The following is a 21,124-nucleotide window of genomic DNA, read 5'->3' on the forward strand; positions in this document are numbered from 1 at the left end:
GCTGTCTCTAGAGAGTTGAAAACAGCAGGTCTGGGACAGGAAGCATGTCCGGTGAACACGTCAGGATTCCATAGCCGCAGGCAGAACAGTCGAAACTGGAGCAACAGCACGGCCAGGTGGACTGGGGACAGCAAGGAGTCATCATGCCAGGTAGTCCCGAGGCATGATCCTAGGGCTCGTGTCCTCCGAGAGAGAGAAAGAAAGAGAGAATTAGAGAGAGCATATTTAAATTCACACAGGACACCAGATAAGACAGGAGAAGTACTCCAGATATAACAAACTGACCCTAGCCCCCCGACACATAAACTACTGCAGCATAAATACTGGAGGCTGAGACAGGAGGGGTCAGGAGACACTGTAGTCCCATCCGATGATACCCCCGGACAGGGCCAAACAGGAAGGATATAACCCCACCCACTTTGCCAAAACACAGCCACCACACCACTAGAGGGATATCTTCAATCACCAACTTACCATCCTGAGACAAGGCCGAGTATAGCCCACAAAGATCTCCGCCACGGCACAACCCAAGGGGGTTTTGCAGCTCTCTATGGTCAGGGCGTGACAGTAGAATAATAGTGAAGCCATCAAAACTCTGAAATAACACATATGGAATCATGTAGTAACCAGAAAAGTGTTAACAAATCATAGAAATAGCCACCATTGGCCTTGATGACAGATTTGCACACTCTTGGCATTCTCTCAACTAACTTCATGAGGTTGTCACCTGGAATGCATTTCAATGAACAAGTTTGTCTTGTTAAAAGTTAATTTGTGGATATTCTTTCATTCTCAATAACTTTGAGCCAAGTAGTTGTGTTGTGAAGAGGTAGGGGTGGTATACAGAAGACAGCCCTATTTGGTAAAAGACCAAGTCCGCATTATGTCAAGAACAGCTCAAATAAGCAAAGAGAAATGACAGTCCATCATTACTTTAAGACATGAAGGTCAGTCAATACAGAACATTTCAAGAACTTTGAAAGTTTCTTCAAGTGCAGTCGTAAGAACGAACAAGTTATATGATGAAACTGGCTCTAAGGAAAGGAAGATGAAGCGTTACCTCTGCTCATTAGAGCTAACTGCACCTCAGAAATTACAGCCCAGTAACAGACACATCACAACAACAACTTTTCAAAGGAGATTGGGTGAATCAGTCCTTCATGGTAGAATTGCTGCAAAGAAACCATTACTGAAGGTCACCAATAAGAAGAAGACTTGCTTGGGCCAAGAAACACAAGCAATGGACATTAGACGGGGGGAAATCTGTTCTTTGGTCTGATGAGTCCAAATGTGAGATTTATGGTTCCCACCGCTGTGTCTTTGTGAGACCCAGAGTAGGTGAACAGATGATCTCCATATGTGTGGTTCCCACCGTGAATCATGGAGGAGGAGTGAATTTAACCGGAACCAGAATGGCTACCACAGCATTATGCAGTGATAAGCTGCAGAATTCCTCTGTCCAGTGTCTGTGTTCTTTTGCCCATCTTAATCTTTTCTTTTTATTGGCCAGTCTAAGATATGGCTTTTCTTTGCAACTCTGCCTGGAAGGCCAGGATCCCGGAGTCGCCTCTTCACTTTTGACTTTGAGACTGTTGTTTTGCAGGTACTATTTAATGAAGATGCCAGTTGAGGACTTGTGAGGCATCTGTTTCTCAAACTAGACACTAATGTACTTGTCCTCTTGCTCAGTTGTGCACCGGGGCCTCCCACTCCTCTTTCTATTCTGGTTAGAGTCCGTTTGCGCTGTTCTGTGAAGGGAGTTGTACACAGTGTTGTACGAGATCTTCAATTTCTTGGCAATTTGTTGCATGGAATAGACTTAATTTCTCAGAACAAGAATAGATTGACATGTTTCAGAAGACAGTGCTTTGTTTCTGTCCATTTTGAGCCTGTAATCGAACCCTCAAATGCTCATGCGCTAGATACTCAACTAAGAAGAAGAAGGACAGTTTTATTGCTTGTTTAATGAGGACAACAGTTTTGAAACAGTGCTAACATAATTGCAAAAGGGTTTTCTAATGATCAATTAGCCTTTTAAAATGATAAGCTTGGATTAGCTTACACAACGTGCCATTGGAACACAGGAGTGATGGTTGCTGATGGGCCTCTGTACACCTATATAGATATTCCATAAAACATCAGCCGTTTCCAGCTACAATGGTCATTTACAACATTAACAATGTCTACACTATTTCTGATTAATGTTATTTTAATGGACAAAAAAAATAATAATCTTTGTAAAACAAGGACATTTCTAAGTGACCCCAAACTTTTGAATGGTAGTGTGTGTTACCACTTCTCAATCATGGTGAAATCGTAAAATCTAATCAAATGTTATTTTTCACATGCTTTGTAAACAACAGATGTAGGCTAACAGTGAAATGCTTACTTACGGGCCCTTCCCAACAATGCAGAAAAAAGAAAATAGAGAAATCATAGAAAGGTATTAAAATACACAATGATTAACAAAAACTTGGCAATATTTTTTTCAAATCAAAAACTGAAAAATTGGGCGTGCAAAATTATTCAGCCCCTTTATTTTCAGTGCAGCAAACTCTCTCCAGAAGTTCAGTGAGGATCTCTGAATGATCCAATGTTGACCTTAATGACTAATGATGATAAATACAATCCACCTGTGTGTAATCAAGTCTCCGTATAAATGCACCTGCACTGTGATAGTATCAGAGGTCCGTTAAAAGCGCAGAAAGCATCATGAAGAACAAGGAACACACCAGGCAGGTCCGAGATACTGTTGTGAAGAAGTTTAAAGCCGGATTTGGATACAAAAATAATTCCCAAGCTGTAAACATCCCAAGGAGCACTGTGCAAGCGATAATATTGAAATGAAAGGAGTATCAGACCACTGCAAATCTACCAAGACCTGGCCGTCCCTCTAAACTTTCAGCTTATACAAGGAGAAGACTGATCAGAGATGCAGCCAAGAGGCCCATGATCACTCTGGATGAACTGCAGAGATCTACAGCTGAGGTGGGAGACTCTGTCCATAGGACAACAATCAGTCGTATATTGCACAAATCTGGCCTTTATGGAAGAGTGGCAAGAAGAAAGCCATTTCTTAAAGATATCCATAAAAAGTGTCGTTTAAAGTTTGCCACAAGCCACCTGGGAGACACACCAAACATGTGGAAGAAGGTGCTCTGGTCAGATGAAACCAAAATTGAACTTTTTGGCAACAATGCAAAACGTTATGTTTGGCGTAAAAGCAACACAGCTGAACACACCATCCCCACTGTCAAACATGGTGGTGGCAGCATCATGGTTTGGGCCTGCTTTTCTTCAGCAGGGACAGGGAAGATGGTTAAAATTGATGGGAAGATGGATGGAGCCAAATACAGGACCATTCTGGAAGAAAGCCTGATGGAGTCTTGCAAAAGACCTGAGACTGGGACGGAGATTTGTCTTCCAACAAGACAATGATCCAAAACATAAAGCAAAATATACAATGGAATGGTTCAAAAATAAACATATCCAGGTGTTAGAATGGCCAAGTCAAAGTCCAGACCTGAATCCAATCGAGAATCTGTGGAAAGAACTGAAAACTGCTGTTCACAAATGCTCTCCATCCAACCTCACTGAGCTCGAGCTGTTTTGCAAGGAGGAATGGGAAAACATTTCAGTCTCTCGATGTGCAAAACTGATAGAGACATACCCCAAGCGACTTACAGCTGTAATCGCAGCAAAAGGTGGCGCTACAAAGTATTAACTTAAGGGGGCTGAATAATTTTGCACACCCAATTTTTCAGTTTTTGATTTGTTAAAAAAGTTTGAAATATCCAATAAATGTCGTTCCACTTCATGATTGTGTCACACTTGTTGTTGATTCTTCACAAAAAATACAGTTTTATATCTTTGTTTGAAGCCTGAAATGTGGCAAAAGGTCGCAAAGTTCAAGGGGGGCGAATACTTTCGCAAGGCACTATATGTACATATAACTAGGAATAAAGGCACAGGATAGATAATAAAAGCAGCAGTGTCAACACCAAAAAAAGGTTGTGTAATAAGGGCCAATGCAGATTGCCTGGGTAGCTAATTGGTTAACTATTTAGCAGTTATGGCTTGGGGGTAGAAGCTGTTCAGGTTCCTGTTGGTTTCAAACTTGGTGCATCGGTACCGCTTGCTGTGCGGGAGCAGAGACAACATTTTTTGACTTGAGTCATTGACCATTTTTAGGGTCTTCCTCTGACACCATAGGTCCTGGTTGGCAGGGATGTTATGTGGCTGTACGCACTACCCTCAGTAGCCCCTTGCGGTCAGATACCAAGCAGTTGCTATATCAAGCAATGATGCGGCCAGTCAATAACTTTTTGAGGATCTGAGGGCCCATGCCAAATATAGTCTCCTCAAGGTGAAGAGGCATTGTCGTGCCCTCTTCACAACTGTGTTGGTGTGTGTGAACCATGATGTATCCTTAGTGATATTGACACCAAGGAACTTTAAGCTCTCGACCCGCTTCACTATAGCCCAGTAGATGTGAATGTTTCCTTTAGTCCACGATCAGTTCCTTGGTCTTGCTGACGTTGAGGTAGAGGTTGTTGTCCTGGCACCACACTGCCAGGTCTCTGACCTCCTCCTCCTGTCTCATCGCTGTTGGTGATCAGGCCTACAAGCGTTGTGTCATCAGCAAATATAATAATTATGTTGGAGTCGTGCACGGCCACACAGTCAAGGATGAACAGAGAGTACAGGAGGGGAATAAGCACGCACCCCTGAGGGGCCTCTGTGTGGAGGATGTGTTGTTGCCCACCCTCAACACCTCCATCAGGAAGTCCAGGATCCAGTTGATGAACTTGGAGGGCACTGTGTTGTTGAACACTGAGCTGTAGTCAATGAACAGCATTCTCAAATAGGTGTTCCTCTTGTCCAGGTGGGAGAGGGCAGTGTGGAGTGTAATAGAGATTGCATCATCTGTGGATCTGTTGGGGCGGCTGCGAATTAGAGTGGGTCCAGGGTGTCTGGGATAATGGTGTTGTGAACCATGACCACCCTTTCAAAGCATTTCATGGATGTGAGTGCTACGGGTTGATAGTCATTTATACAGGTTACCTTGGCATTCTTGGGAATAGGGACAATGGTGGTCTGCTTGAAACATGTAGGTATTACAGACTAGGTCAGGGAGAGTTTGAAAATGTCAGTGAAGGCACTTGCTAGCTAGTCAGCACATGCGCTGAGTACACATCCTGTCAATCTTTTTAGCCCTGCGGTATTGTGAATGTTAACCTGTTTAAAGGTCTTACACACATCAGCTATGGAGAGTGTGATCACACAGTTGTCTGGGACAGCTGCTGCTGTCATGCACGGTTCAGTGTTGCTTGTCTCAACTCAAGCATGCAAGGCATTACATTTTACATTTTAATCATTAGCAGACAGGTTAAGTGCCTTGCTCAAGGGCATATCGACAGATTTTCACCTAGTCAGCTAGGGGACTCAAACCAGAGACCTGTTGGTTACTGGCTCAACACGCTCAACCACTAAGCTATCTGCCCCCATTAACCTCTTGAAGCTAGGGGGCACTATTTTTATGTTTGGAAAAATAACGTTCCCAAAGTAAACAGCCTATTTCTCAGGACCAGATGCTAGAATATGCATGCAATTGACAAATTAGGATAGAAAACACTCTAAAGTTTCCAAAATTGTCAAAATATTGTCTGTGAGTATGACAGAACTGATATTGCAGCAAAAGTCTGGGGAAAATCAAACCAGGAAGTGGCTTCTATTTTGAAAACTCCATGTTCCATAGCCTCCCATTACTCCATTTAAAGGGATATCAACCAGATTCCTTTCCATTTCGCTTCCTCAAGGTGTCAACAGTCGTCAGACATAGTTTCAGGCTTTTATTTTGAAAATGAGCCAGAAGGATAACATCGCGTCAAGTGGTCACATGAGTTTTGCACGCGGAACAGAGTTTGGATAGGTATTGTTTTCCCTCTCCTACTGTGAAAGACATTTGCGGTTGATATATTATCGATTATATATGTTAAAAACAACCTGAGGATTGATTATAAAAAATGTTTGACATGTTTTTGTGGACATTACGGATATTATTTGGAATTTGTCTGCGTTGTCGTGACCGCTCTTTCCTGTGGATTTCTGAACATAATGCGCCAAACAAACTGAGGTATTTTGGATATAAAAATAATCTTTATGGAACAAAAGGAACATTTGTTGTGTAACTGGGAGTCTTGTGAGTGAAAACATCCGAAGATCATCAAAGGTAAACGATTAATTTGATTGCTTTTCTGATTTTCGTGACCAAGCTACCTGATGCTAAGTGTACTTAATGTTTTGTCATGCGATCGATACATTTGGATTGCTTTCGCTGTAAAGCATAATTTAAAAATCTGAGAAGACAGGTGGATTAACAAAAGGCTAAACTGTGTTTTGCAATATTGCATGAAAATGAATATTTTTGGTAATATTATTTGACTGAGGCGCTATGCTATACAGCGGTTGCTGATGACAATTATCCTGCTTAAGGGATGGGTAGCATCAAGAAGTCTGGTAAGCTTGCATCACTGGGCAACCTGCGGCTGGGTTTCCCTTTGTAATCCATGATAGTTTGAAAGCTCTGCTACATCCAATTAGCATCAGTGCCTGTGTAGTAGGATTCGATCGTATTCGTGTATTGACACTTTGCTTGTTTGATGGCCCGTCAGAGGTCATTGCAGGATTTCTTAAAAGTGTTCGGATTAGTGTCCCACTCCTTAAAAGTAGCAGCTCTAGCCTTTATCTCAGTGCGGATGTTGCCTGTAATCCATGGCTTCTGGATGCGATATGTACGGTCTCTTTGGGGACACCATCGTCAATGCACTTATTAATGAAGCCGGTGACTGGTGTGGTAAACTCATCAATACCATCGGATGAATCCCAGAAAAATATTCCAGTTTGTGCTAGCAAAACAGTCCTGTAGCTTAGCATCCGCCTCATCGGACCACTTCTGTATTGAGCACCTCACTGGTACTTTCTTTTTGAGTTTTTGCTTGTAAGCAGGAATCAGGAGGATGGAGTTATGGTTAGATTTGCCAAATGGAGGGCCAGGGAGAGCCTTTTATGCGCTTCTATGTGTGGAGTAAAGGTGATCTAGAGTTTTGAGGCCTCTAGTTGCACAGGTGTCTAGTGTCCCTGCATTAAAATCACTGGCCACTAGGAGCGCTGCCTCTGGACAAGCAATTTCTTGTTTGCTTATGGCCCTATTAATCTCGTTGAGTGTGGTCTTTAGTGCCAGCATCGGCTTGTGGTGGTAAATACAGCTACGAAAAAATATATAAATAAATAGCATGGTGTACAGCTTATCATGAGATACTCTAACTCAGGTGAGAAGAACCTCGAGACTTCCTTAATATTTGAGATTGCACTCTAGCTATTGTTAACAAAGAAACACATGCCTCCCCCCTTGAGGTTGCCCGAGGCTGTCGTTCGGTCTTGCCGATGCAAAAAAAAAACAGCTACCAGTATATTATTTATTTATTTATTTAACCTTTATTTAACTAGGCAAGTCAGGTAAGAACAAATTCTTACAATGACAGCCTACCCTGGCCAAACCCAGACGACGCTGGGTTAATTGTGCACCACCTTATGGGACTCCCGATGACAGACGCTTGTGATACCACCCAGGATCAAACCAGGGTCTGTAATGACACCTTTAGCACTGAGAATCAGTGCCTTAAACCACTGCACCACTCAGGAGAACAAATAGTAGAAGTAGAAATCTTCATCCAAATCAAGGTTTGTGATTGCTGTTCTGATCTCCAGGAGCTGTTTTCAGTCATAGGAAACAGTGGCGGAAACATCATGTACACTTTTTTTTTAAGATCACCTAAAAACCACCGGAAACCTTAAAACAGCAACTATCCATTGCAGTGCTATTCCTTTCCACAAATCAGAGTTAATTTGAACAGGGCCCCTAAAGTAATATAATTGGTTCAGAGTTTCTTTTGAAATTTCAACCTGCATGTCCAAATCATGGCTGGTGCGAGTAGACAAAAGTAAAGTGTGTACGTTATCGAACCAGTAGTGAACCCATGCCACGAGGTCGAAATAATTGTCTCTGCAGCACTCCACCAATCAGGCCTTTATGGTAGAGTGGCCAGACTGAAGAAACTCAGTAAAATGCACATGACAGCCCGCTTGGAGTTTTCCAAAAGGCACCTAAAGGACTCTCAGACCATGAGAAACAAGACTCTCTGGTCTGATGAAACCAAGATTGAACTCTTTGGCCTGAATGCTAAGCTTCACGTCTGGAGGAAACATGGCACCATCCCAACTGTGAAGCATGGTGGTAGCAGCATCATGCTATGGGATGTTTTTCAGCGGCAGAGACTGCGAGATTAGTCAAGATCGATTCAAAGATGAACGGAGCAAAGTACAGAGAGATCCTTGATGGAAGCCTGCTCCAGAGCGCTCAGGACAGACTGGGGCGAAGGTTCACCTTCCAATAGGACCCTTAGCACACAGCCAAGACAATGCAGTGGTGGCTACAGGACAAGTCTCTGAATGTCCTTGACTGGCCCATGCTCCCCATCCAATCTGGTAGAGCTTGAGAGGATCTGCAGAGAAGAATGGGAGAGACTCCCCAAATACAGGTGTGCCAAGCTTGTAGCGTCATACCCAAGAAGACTCGAGGTTGTAATCGCTGCCCAAGGTGCTTCAACAAAATATTGAGTAAAGGGTCTGAATACTTATGTCAATGTGATGTTTCAGTTTTTTATTTTGAATAAATTAGCAACAATTTCAAAACAATTGATTTGGTTTGTCATTATGAGGTATTGTGTGTGGATTGATTTAGAAAATAAACTATTTACAGTTTCCAATAAGGCTGTAATGTAACAACGTGGACAAAGTCAAAGGGTCTGAATACTTTCAGAATGCACAGTATCTATGATTCAAACCATTAATCCGACATTGCTTATAACCCAGCAGATTCCAATGCTTCTTTTCTCCTCTTCAAAATGCTTTTCTGCGTTGAAGCTCATTGAGCCATGCGCTAAAGTTCCCTTTTTGTGTCTTACCCACGCCAGCAGTCGCTCCACATCAGATCATTAAAGGGGAACTGCCTCCTAGAACCAACTTCTATGGTTATAATCAGCCTATATGGCATCGATATGAGTCGGAAACACTAGGTCCAGTGTCAAAATGTACTACAAAGTGTAAATATGATCATTTTGGTCATAAAGTCAGTCTCGTACAAAACGAGATTTGGAAGTGAGTGCGTCACGATGCGTATGGATAGGTTGGGTATGGATTACTTACATGCACACTTTTGCCAATGATATCTGATTGCCGAAAGACAACATGGTGTGGCAATAGAAATGCCGGCAGGGTCACTGGCCTGCATCTATTCTGTACTTTCAGTCACACTATTAGTTTAATCAATTATTTGGTGACATATATTTAATATAGTTTTATCTAAAAAGGATAACTTTTTTAATGTTTCACTATTTTTATTTTTTCATGAAATTTCACTGAGGAGGATGGTCGTCCACTTTCTCCTCTGAGGAGCCTCCGCTGACACACACGCACACACACACACACACACACACACACACACACACACACACACACACACACACACACACACATTCTCTCTCTCTCTCTCTCTCTCGCTCTCTCTCTCTCTTTCTCTCACTCTCTCTCTGTTCCTCTCCCCTGCAGCAGTGCAGCAGTAATCTTCTCTGTATCTCCCTGTGCTCTGCTCTCAATCAGAGTTGAGTGTTTGAAGCTCTGTTCAAAGCCAGCAGTGCTACTGAGCCCGCTGTGCTCCTTGGGCTTCCCTCTGCATATTCCCCCTGTCTACTCCTGGTTCACCCTGCCTCTCCCTGGCTCCCCCAGCCACAGAGCCGGGGCTCACCCAGGGCTCAGTGGAGGTTCATCCAGGGATCAGTGGGCTACCCTGGGAAAAAACACTGACAGGTGAAGAGGGCACCTGAGCTATCACTTTATTGCACTCATTGTAATGAATTAACTGAAGGGTCTAGTCTAGGTTAGACAGAGAGAAATAGAGAGAAAGGTACTGTACGTGTGTATCTGTGTCTGTAACTATGCTTATTGGCACTTCCATGCCAGGAAGGCCCCAAAATATTTTTGGTATCTAAGATTGTTCTGGCAATCCTCATAGAAACTGCATTGGGAGGATTTTTCTATTTATTTTTTAATCATGATGAAAGTGTCCATTTTAGGCCCTTTTTTGTTTGTTGATCTATACACAGAGTTTACCAAACTTTAGGAACAACTTCCTAATATTGAGTTTCAATATTTGAAAAACCCAGCAGCGTTGCAGTTCTTGACACAAACCGGTGCCTGGCACATACTGCCATACCCTGTTCGAAGGCACTTAAATCTTTTGTCTTGCCCATTTACCCTATGAATGGCACACATACACAATCCATGTCTCAATTGTCTCAAGGCTCAAAAATCCTTCTTTAATCTGTCTAAACACGGGACGGGACACACTGCTGCCAGATCTGGTCTTTCATTACTGGATGACATAATACAACTGCAGTGAACAAGTGCAGTGCAAAGCAATGACATGAAATGGCTAACCTCTCTCTGCTGCACACACCTTTCCTCTGCATGCATAAAATCAGACTCATATAATACATTCGCTAGACAACAATAAAGGTATTTTATTAGGTGTTTTTATTCAAAAGTAATACAATGTCCTGTTGCATAGTCTGAATACATTCATACATGTTTTATGTGTCACCCATTTTACATTCCAAAAGACCACCGGCTAAAATAAATGCATAAAGCAATGGAAAGTAACCAAAAATACCAATAGGGTCTGACGCCAGCAGATACCTTCTCAGGGCAAAGACGCTGTGAGACATACAAGCTGAGACAGGATGTTGAATGGTGCCAGAGAGGATGGTACGTTGCAGCCACCACCAAACAGTAAGGGTTTTGAAATGCCATAACTAGCTAGCTATCCCTGGACCAGAGCTAGTGCAGACAAGAGTCAGCTAGCTATTCAGGCCTTCCTGGGGTGGAATCACTCTTGCTTGAGACCTTCCGATGCACGGTTACTTACTAGTGCCTATGCTTAAGTTCAGTGGACTAATAGTTCAGTTGCTGTATTCTTACCTGGTCATTCACATCTTTGAAAGGTATTTTATGTGCATGTAAAAATGCATTACCACTGTTGATGCTTTATTACTGTTGATGCATTATCGCTGTTGATAGCCTACATTATCAGTGCTGATGCATTACCACTGTTATTGCATTATCACTGATACTACAGGTCAATGTAATGGAAATATATAAAGTGTCTTAAAACCTCTTACTCCCACCTGAGATGCAGATGTCTCATCTAGACACCTGGAAATGCAAATGCGCTACGCTAAATGCTAAATGTACTCGTTAAAACTCAAACGTTCATTAAAACACACATGCAGGGTATTGAATTAAAGCTACACTCGTTGTGAATCTAGCCAACAAGTCAGATTTTTAAAATGCTTTTCGGCGAAAGCATGAGAAGCTATTATCTGATAGCATGCAACACCCCAAAATACCTGAAGGGGACGTAAACAAAATATTTAGCGTAGCCGGCAGTACACAAAACGCAGAAATAAAATATAAAACATTCATTACCTTTGATGATATTCTTTGTTGGCACTCCTATATGTTCCATAAACATCACAATTGGGTATTTTTCCCGATTAAATCCGTCCATGTATGCCCAAAATATCCATTTGTATAGCCTGTCTGGTTCAGGAAAAAGCTCCCTTCCAAAACGCAACGTCATTTTTTAAAATTATTTTCCACCATAATTTGCAAATAAATTCATAAAAAATCCTACAATGTGATTTTCTGGATTTTTTTCCTCATTTTGTCTGTCATAGTTGAAGTGTACCTATGATAAAAATGACAGGCTTCTCTCATCTTTTTAAGTGGGAGAACTTGGTGCACTTTGCACAATTGGTGGCTGACTAAATACTTTTTTGCCCCACTGTATATGTCAAGGTGCATTGAAGCTGTTCTAGAGGCTCATGGTGGCCAACATCCTATTAATTAATTAATTAATATGTTTTACATTGTTTTCATACTCATCAAACCATTCAATGACCACTTGTGTTCTGTGGATGGGGAGCATTGTCATCCACTCTCATCAGGATAGAAATGATTCACCATAGGTTCAAGGTGATCACTCAGAATGGCTGTGTATTTGCATTTATCTTGCCCTCTAAGGGGTTGAGTGGACATAAACCTTGGCAGAAAAATCCACCCCACACCATAGCCCTAATTTACTCAAGTGTTTCCCTTATTTTGGCAGTTACCTCTACATTATCAACTTTGATTCATTACCACTGTTATATTTTAGTTATTTAGCAGACACTCTTATCCCAAGCCATTTACGGGAGCAATTAGCGATTAAGTGCCTCGCACATCAACAGATTTTTCACCTGATAGGCCCAGGGTTTCGAACCAGCGACCTTAGGTTACTGGCCCAACACTCTTAACCGCTAGGCTACCTGCCAGCCTTGTTCATACAGTTTTTAGGGGCACTAAAGGATTTTCATATATGCTTAAACTCATTTTCTTTTTCTTTTTTTTTTTTTTTTCTTTTACCCCTTTTTCTCCCCAATTTCGTGGTATCCAATTGTTGTAGTAGCTACTATCTTGTCTCATCGCTACAACTCCAGTACGGGCTCGGGAGAGACGAAGGTTGGAAGTCCTCCGATACACAACCCAACCAGCCACACTGCTTCTTAACACAGCGCGCATCCAACCCGGAAGCCAGCCGCACCAATGTGTCGGAGGCTACACCGTGCACCTGGCAACCTTGGTTAGCGCGCACTGCACCCGGCCCGCCACAGGAGTCACTGGTGCGCGATGAGACAAGGACATCCCTACCGACCAAGCCCTCCCTAACCCGGACGACGCTAGGCCAATTGTGCGTCGCCCCACGGACCTCCCGGTCGCGGCCGGTTACGACAGAGCCTGGGCGCGAACCCAGGGACTCTGATGGCACAGCTGGCGCTGCAGTACAGCGCCCTTAACCACTGCGCCACCCGGGAGGCACTAAACTCATTTTATAAACTGGTACCGGGCTACCTTCAGACGAGGCTTGTAGGCGCCCTAGTGCAAAACATCCGACATTTCGGACGCTACAGACATTTTTGTGAAAATACAGATTTTCAGCATGTCTCCCCTTTTGACAAACATTGCTTTTGCTCTGCCACCTTCCACCGCAGGGGACAAAGGGCAACAACGGTGGATGTTGTGGATTGAGATGCAGACCATGCAAAAAAAACAGATATCTTTAACTTAAACAGATATCTTTAGCTTAAAAAAAAAAAGAAGCTAATTAGATTTCCGGGGGGCCTTGGATGTCGACTCTAGTTAATGTATTAATCATTATTATGCCTGTCTCCCTGTCACCCATTAACTTGTGATTACCATCTCTGGCCTAATGGTTCTCTTGTGTTGTAGTTCTCTCTTCCTTTGCCCCTCTCTTCCTCTCTCTCTCTCTCTCTCTCTCTCTCTCTCTGCCTCATCTCTTCCATGTGTTTCTACTCTGAGCCCCTGCGATCCACAGGCCCTGGAGTCATCCTAACTCCCACACTCTGCTCTTCATTATTGCTTAATTTTCTATGGCCCGGCCATTTATCTTGTCTCCATCTCCTTATCTCTTCTATCGCTCTTTCCCTTTCTTCCATCTCTCTCTCTCTATTTCCCTCTCTTTCTCTCTCTCTCTCTCTCTATCCCTTACTCTCTTTCCTTCCTTTCTTGATCCTTCTTTCTTTCTCTCTCTATCTCTCTCTCTCTCTCTCTCTCTCTCTCTCTCTCTCTCTCTCTCCGTTTTCGAATTCTTTGTTGATCTGTGTAGTCTGAGGGAAATATGTATCTCTAATATGGTCATACGTTGGACAGGAGATGAGGAAGTGCAGCTCAGTTTCCACCTCATTTTTTGGGCAGTGTGCACATAGCCTGTCTTCTCTTGAGAACCAGGTCTGTCTACGGCGGCCTTTCTCAATAGCAAGGCAGTCACAGTGGACAGGTATTCTGCCACTGTGTACTCTCTGTTTAGGGCCAAATAGCATTCTAGTTTGCTCTGTTTTTTTGTTAATTCTTTCCAATGTGTCAAGTAATTATCTTTTTGTTTTCTCATGATTTGGTTGGGTCTAATTGTGCTGCTGTCCTGGGGCTCTGTGGGGTGTGTTTGTGTTTGTGAACAGAGCCCCAGGACCAGCTTGCTTAGGGGACTCTTCTCCAGGTTCATCTCTCTGTAGGTGATGGCTTTGTTATGGAAGGTTTGGGAATCGTTTCCTTTTAGGTGGTTGTAGAATTGAACAGCTCTTTTCTGGATTTTAATAATTAGTGGGTTTCTCTCTCTCTCTCTCTCCCTTACTCTCTTTCCTTACTTTCTTGATCCTTTTTCTCTCTCTTTTACTGTCCACCTACTTTTCCTTGTCACTGCCAGGGAGTCAGAACAGAACAACAAAACACTTAGCAGTCTCTCTCCCGTATCTCCCGTATCTCACAACCTCCTCCCTCTCTTTCTCTCATTCTTCCTCTCTCCCCCTCGCTCCTTCCAATTAGAACAAACAATTAGCCGTCTCTCTCTCTCCCCTATCTCACCACCTCCTCAAAGCCCAATGACTGTCTTTTTCCGTTGCTTCATAAAATAAATCACACTAACTAGGAACAGAAGAGAGGAAGCTCCCCACGCTTTAATATGGATACATCCAAAATGGCACCCTTTTCTCTATTTAGTACACTACTTTTGACAATGGCCCATAGGGATCTTGTCAAAAGTCGTGCACTATATAGGGAATAGGGTGCCATTATCGACAATCTACAAGCCTTTCTATCACATCCCTTCATAATTTTAGCGTTGGGTTTCTGTGTTTCTTTCTGCTCATCATTCGCTGTCATTCCACCATACATGTGTCTCTCTCTGGCAATTATGTAGAGATAAAGTATTCATTATCTATGCACACACACACATAACTGCACGGACACATAACTGCAAGCACACCCGCAGGATGCTGATGATATATGGGCATTTCCATGTGAAAAGCTTCATAAGTTCTAACATCTGAAGTTCATAGAAGCATGTCTAAATTTGGTCTAAAAATTTAAGCTAAGAGTCTACGTTTTTTTTAAAGTTAATGCATATATACAGTACCAGTCAAAAGTTTGGACCCACCTACTCATTCCAATAGCGAAGACTAAAAAAACTATGAAATGACACAGGTGGAATCATGTAGTAAGCAAAAAAATGTTCAACAAATCCAAAGATATTTTATATTTGAGATTCTTCAAAGTTGCCACTCTTTGCCTTGATGACAGCTTTGCACACTCTTGGCTCCTGTAAAACTCCTATAAAATACAGTTTAGCAATCTCCTACGAATGCATCTTTACCAGAACAACAGGCGATTTCATTGATCATTTTCATATTTCGGATAGGTCTTATTCGGGTGGGTTTTAATGATGTACCTCAATGGTGGTGCTGGCTACACTGTATGTCTAAAGAGAGCTGTAACATCGCATACATTCAATATTTTTGTGATGAAGATCAAGACGTAACATATTCTGACAAATTAATTCTGATATTTGCGAGGAAATAAAAGGCTACAGATAGATTATGCTTTCCATCTGATCCTGCAACCCCCATTGCATACAGGTAGGCTTTATGATCCTGCTTGCTCAGGACTCCAGTGCAATTACAATGTGACATTATATTCCTAGTCGGTATTGACTGCTAACATGAATGACTTTCAGATCAAAATGCAGGTGTAAAACGCAGTTTATTTTTGTATCTTGCGTTCAAAAACGGCATCACCGTTTATGGCTGTAATCACAGGCTACATCTGCGCAGCATTTGTGCACGTGTTCGCCCTGTGCGAGTGTACATGTGCATGCACTGGGGTCTCAAGCTTTGAACCACTCCTTTTTGGTGTTTGCCGGTCAAAAATTTGAGAACCACTGAGCTAAGAAATCAATAGCTAATTTTGGGAAATCGGTTCAGTTGTACAACGGAATGCCTTCAACATTTAACCCAACCCCTCTGAATCAGACAGGTGCGGAGGGCTGCTTTAATTGACATCCACATCCACGGGGCCCAGGTAACACTGGGTTAACTGCCTTGCTCAGGGGCAGAATGGCAGGTTTGTACCTTGTCAGATCCAGCAACCTTTTGGTTACTGGCCCAGTGCTCTAACCACTAGGCAACTGGAGTGCAAATGCAAAATGTAGGAAGAGAGGATTGCCATAAATAAATATGCAGCTCCAAAAACGTTGGGTGATCAGGAATACCAGCTGTTCACTTTGCAAGCTCACCAATAATGTGGCAAGCAACAATTACTAGCATTCACTTGGCTGTGAGTGTTTCCTTGGCACGTTGACCTGTCCATTCCGTCTGTGCTGAAATAAGAAAATGGCAAGGTTCATAGATCTTATGATGAACAGGGGGTTTCAAACTGAGAAAAATCATTCAATCTACAAGTCCAAAAAGGGAAAAACCAGTCAGTTCTTGCCATTTTTACCACTTAAAAAATGAGGATTACAAAAAATAAATTAAATTGCAATGTATATTTTGGTAAGTCAACATTTCTTGAAATTGATAATTTACTTATGAAGTTTGGATTTGGAATTTGTTGGTAAAATGTATTATTACGTAATCAAAATGTGTTGTAGGCAAAATAATAAAAAGGACTGTCTAGTAGCTTCAATAAACAGACAAAGATTTGTAGATGAACAAGTCATTACATTTTTTTTTACCTTACTTGAAAAAACTCCTCTCGACTTGACTTGCTCTTAGAATGTATGACTTGGACTTGACTCGAGACTCAACCCATTGTGACTCGACTTGATACTTGCTTGTGACTTATAGTGACAACCTCTGGCTCAACCATCTACCCATGAGCCCCCTCTGTTTTCATTTACTGTAATCAGCCCACTCACCCACTGAGCACTGACCGACATTGGACATCCATGGACCTTGAAAAGTAGTTGAAATTTGGTCAGTTGAAATCTGAACCAATCATAGGCATCTGTTTCACAAGTTTGTACAGCACAGTACAGTGCAGTAGAGCACATGAAAGTACAGTACGGTAAAGGAAAATATATTATAGGTCAGTATAATACAGTACTGTACAGTAAAGTAGAGTTTAATACAGAACAGTACAGTACATTAGACTACACTACACTAGAGTAGAGTACAGTATAATTTAATGTATTGTACTTTACTAAACTCTATTCTACTCTACTGAACTATACTGTGCTGTACTGAACTGTACTCTACTCTACTCTAGTGTGCTGTACTCTACTGTGCTGTATTCAAATCTAATTTTATTTGTCCATTGCTTTGTAAACAACAGGTGTAGACTAACAGTGAAATTTGTACTTTTCCATTGCAGAGTTACAGATAAATAAATATTTTAAATAGATTGTCACGTTCTGACCTTAGTTCCTTTGTGATGTCTTTGTTTTAGTATGGTCAGGGCGTGAGTTGGGTGGGCAGTCTATTTTCTTTTTTCTATGATTTGGTATTTCTGTGTTTGGCCTGGTATGGTTCTCAATCAGAGGCAGCTGTCAATCGTTGTCCCTGATTGAGAACCATACTTAGACAGCCTGTTTTCACCCTTGAGTTGTGGGTGATTCTTTTCTGTTTCGTATCTGTACCAGACAGAACTGTTTCGGTTTCATTTCGTTCTCTTGTTGGTTTTGTATTTTAGTGTTCTGAGTTCTGTTAAAGAATATCAACACTTACCACGCTGCGCATTGGTCCTCACATTCTTCCACCACAGACAGCCGTTACATAGATAGTGAATAACAATAACAAATAAAAAATACTTTGATGTCCGAACTCAGACATCTATGGTTGCTACAGATTTGGTCCAGCCCAGACCAGCCACATTTGGTCTTGTTTGGGGCAGAGCACATTCGAATAATAGCCAGTGTGTAGATTAATACTGAAACATGCAAAGGAGGATATTAAATGTTTCTACCTTTGTATACCTATTTAGGATATATCACCTTGAAGATAATGTAATTTCTGCATAGTACAGATCAGAGACCATGACGACATTCTTTTCAAACCATTGTGTTAGCGGGTGTTAATCCACTTCACTTACTGTAGTTCAATAACAAAATATATTGTTTGTGTAGACATCTTATAATTTTAATTCAGAGTACATATTTAGCTGAGTTGTTTGAAAAATGTGGCCACATTAAAAACTGAGGGAGATTTTACTGTCATTCTGTTACCGAACGTTACATCTGCACCATTCTTCGAATAAGTGTGTTTTTGTAAAGTTTTCAGCGGAAATTGTTGAAGTCCCCATGCAGTATTTTTTGTAAAAAAAATAACAATACTGTACAGTGCCTTGCGAAAGTATTCGGCCCCCTTGAACTTTGCGACCTTTTGCCACATTTCAGGCTTCAAACATAAAGATATAAAACTGTATTTTTTTGTGAAGAATCAACAACAAGTGGGACACAATCATGAAGTGGAACGACATTTATTGGATATTTCAAACTTTTTTAACAAATCAAAAACTGAAACATTGGGCGTGCAAAATTATTCAGCCCCCTTAAGTTAATACTTTGTAGCGCCACCTTTTGCTGCGATTACCGCTGTAAGTCGCTTGGGGTATGTCTCTATCAGTTTTGCACATCGAGAGACTGAAATGTTTTCCCATTCCTCCTTGCAAAACAGCTCGAGCTCAGTGAGGTTGGATGGAGAGCATTTGTGAACAGCAGTTTTCAGTTCTTTCCACAGATTCTCGATTGGATTCAGGTCTGGACTTTGACTTGGCCATTCTAACACATGGATATGTTTATTTTTGAACCATTCCATTGTAGAGTTTGCTTTATGTATTGGATCATTGTCTTGTTGGAAGACAAATCTCCGTCCCAGTCTCAGGTCTTTTGCAAGACTCCATCAGGTTTTCTTCCAGAATGGTCCTGTATTTGGCTCCATCCATCTTCCCATCAATTTTAACCATCTTCCCTGTCCCTGCTGAAGAAAAGCAGGCCCAAACCATGATGCTGCCACCACCATGTTTGACAGTGGGGATGGTGTGTTCAGCTGTGTTGCTTTTACGCCAAACATAACGTTTTGCATTGTTGCCAAAAAGTTCAATTTTGGTTTCATCTGACCAGAGCACCTTCTTCCACATGTTTGGTGTGTCTCCCAGGTGGCTTGTGGCAAACTTTAAACAACACTTTTTATGGATATCTTTAAGAAATGGCTTTCTTCTTGCCACTCTTCCATAAAGGCCAGATTTGTGCAATATACGACTGATTGTTGTCCTATGGACAGAGTTTCCCACCTCAGCTGTAGATCTCTGCATTTCATCCAGAGTTATCATGGGCCTCTTGGCTGCATCTCTGATCAGTCTTCTCCTTGTATGGGCTGAAAGTTTAGAGGGATGGCCAGGTCTTGGTATATTTGCAGTGGTCTGATACTCCTTCCATTTCAATATTATCGCTTGCACAGTGCTCCTTGGGATGTTTAAAGCTTGGGAAATCTTTTTGTATCCAAATCCGGCTTTAAACTTCTTCACAACAGTATCTCGGACCTGCCTGGTGTGTTCCTTGTTCTTCATGATGCTCTCTGCGCTTTTAACGGACCTCTGAGACTATCACAGTGCAGGTGCATTTATACGGAGACTTGATTACACACAGGTGGATTGTATTTATCATCATTAGTCATTTAGGTCAACATTGGATCATTCAGAGATCCTCACTGAACTTCTGGAGAGAGTTTGCTGCACTGAAAGTAAAGGGGCTGAATAATTTTGCACGCTCATATTGTTAAAAAGTTTGAAATATCCAATAAATGTCGTTCCACTTCATGATTGTGTCCCACTTGTTGTTGATTCTTCACAAAAAAATACAGTTTTATATCTTTATGTTTGAAGCCTGAAATGTGGCAAAAGGTCGCAAAGTTCAAGGGGGCCGAATACTTTGGCAAGGCACTGTATGTCTAGTAAATCACTGTGTGTGTTTATTTCATAAAATAAATATATGTTTTATTATTTATTTCCCTGATCCTCCTTTTGCCATTGAAATGCTCAGTCTGATCATATTGGCATGCTGAATTTTTAAAAAAATCATTTACATACACAGCCCTGATTGGTGAATAGGATCATCTAGACTTTAGAGCCTACCTTGCTTAACCTTTCAAAGTAGGAGGATACATATGCAAATAAAAGGTTACTGGTCAGAATAATGAGATCAGACTGTGATCATGATGTGTGCTAAAAACTTCATCCCACCTGAACAGGCTGGAATTCCAGGCATTTTTTTTCTCCAAAAGCTCAAACGAAAAGGGCATTATCATAATTTTCACAAGGTCCGAGAGTCATTTCAACATCATAGTATGGAAATATAATAAATAAAAAAAACAGGATAATCACATTTTGACTGCACTGCCCATTTTAAAGGTAATCATTGTGCATAGAGTTGTATGGTGTGTTTAACTTTGCAATCAATGGTTTTGGTTTGGTATACTATTAAAGTAAAATCGAAGTCTCAGCGTAATTTTTTTATGGTGGAATTGCCCATGTCTCATAGTGAGAAATTGAAGTCACACTTTATTTGGACTATCAAAGTGTTACCAAAAATGTAACTATGGAGATACATGAAAATGTAATTGCTCCCAATATGAGGTTATTCCATTTTACCTTGGATTTTGAAAACAAAAGATGCAATATAGTATGTCTGAAGCACCTTGAGATTTCACACTTTCAAGTTTGCTGAAATGTTGTCATTATTGTGGTATGGTGGACATTCTGGGACGGGAAATTATTGTCAATGACTATCATCAGAGCCCCAAAGAGGCAACTATCCACTGCCCAAAGTTATCTTGGGTAAAACCAAGGGAAATCAACAGTGGAAAGGTGATATGTGTTATATACGTGTGTGTGTGTGTGCCTGGGTGCAGTCGTGTGTGCATGTGTTTGCCACCTATGCAGTGTGCATGTGTGTGCCATCTATCTGTATCTGTTTGAGTCGTAAACATGTGTTCTGCTCTGAGTCTGAGACTCTAGTGAACAGTGGGAAATGGATTGGCTCAGCCAGCATGCTATCCACAGACAGAACACACATTCCCCTCTTTGTGTATTTCCGACATTAATGATGATTATGTGTGTATCT

At 41.6% G+C, this 21,124-nt stretch overlaps 1 protein-coding gene across 1 annotated transcript in view; it reads left to right on the forward strand.

Annotated features, from left to right (window-relative positions):
* The window catches only part of brsk2a (BR serine/threonine kinase 2a), a 536,112-nt gene that overhangs the window by 273,703 nt on the left and 241,285 nt on the right, over window positions 1-21,124 (forward strand). The gene's annotated exons all lie outside the window — the stretch shown is intronic.

Source organism: Oncorhynchus mykiss, chromosome 2 (genome assembly GCF_013265735.2).
Source record: "Oncorhynchus mykiss isolate Arlee chromosome 2, USDA_OmykA_1.1, whole genome shotgun sequence".
NCBI classification, from domain to species: domain Eukaryota; kingdom Metazoa; phylum Chordata; class Actinopteri; order Salmoniformes; family Salmonidae; genus Oncorhynchus; species Oncorhynchus mykiss.